Source organism: Aplysia californica, unplaced genomic scaffold (genome assembly GCF_000002075.1).
Source record: "Aplysia californica isolate F4 #8 unplaced genomic scaffold, AplCal3.0 scaffold01264, whole genome shotgun sequence".
Lineage (NCBI taxonomy): Eukaryota > Metazoa > Mollusca > Gastropoda > Aplysiida > Aplysiidae > Aplysia > Aplysia californica.
In genome coordinates, this window is record NW_004798534.1 from 14,548 (window position 1) to 15,614 (window position 1,067).

Consider the following 1,067-nt stretch of genomic DNA (forward strand, 5'->3'; position numbering starts at 1 on the left):
CTACCTACCTACCTATCTATCTATCTATCTATCTATCTATCTACCTACCTACCTACCTATCTATCTATCTATCTATCTATCTATCTACCTACCTACCTACCTATCTATCTATCTATCTATCTATCTATCTACCTATCTATCTATCTATCTATCTATCTATCTATCTATCTATCTATCTACCTGTCTGTCTATCTATCTATCTATCTATCTATCTATGTATGTATCTATCTATCTATCTGTCGTTTAAAGAAACTGAACAAGGGGCGAAAACTTAACTTTCGATTTTCTCAAAACAGCATTTTCCCTTGTGCTTCAAAGCGACCAGATTGTCCATCCATGTTATCCTTGGTCTTCCTCTGGCTCTCCTGCCCCGCGTCTTTCCCTCTTTACGTCACGTCCACACACAAATAGTTCACCGTCTTCATTCAGAACGTCTCACAGTCCACCACATTGTTCAACACGACCACCCACTGTACAGGGGGGAAAGTGGTCCTTGTAGACAGGTGGACGCGGGGGGAGGTGGTTGTGATGTACAGGTGATTGTCTTGTACAGGTGATTGTCTTGTACAGGTGATTGTCTCATACAGGTGGTTGTCTTGTACAGGTGGTTGTCTTGGACAGGTGATTGTCTTGTACAGGTGGTTGTCTTATACAGGTGATTGTCTTGGACAGGTGATTGTCTTGGACAGGTGGTTGTCTTGTACAGGTGGTTGTCTTGGACAGGTGATTGCTATAGCAGGTTCAGTTTACTGTGTCCAGTGATATATATGTATATATATATAGGTAGTGTCTACGTTCTCTAACGTAAGAGAACATATATACAAGTTGTCTACGTTCTCTAAAGTTAGTAGAGAACCTAAAAATAGCTCGGTCTATCTAACATGAAAACGAGTCGACATTGCTGCTTCCACAGTGCTTACACTTTATTTTCGCAAATTAAAATGCTCGCGAAAGTAATGCTGTCTACAGTACCGCATCTTGCCTTTACAGCGTCGTTATACCAAGCAAGCAACCGGTCGGCGGACAGACACGGGAGTGACCCTTCCTTTCACTCCGTCCCCCCCCCC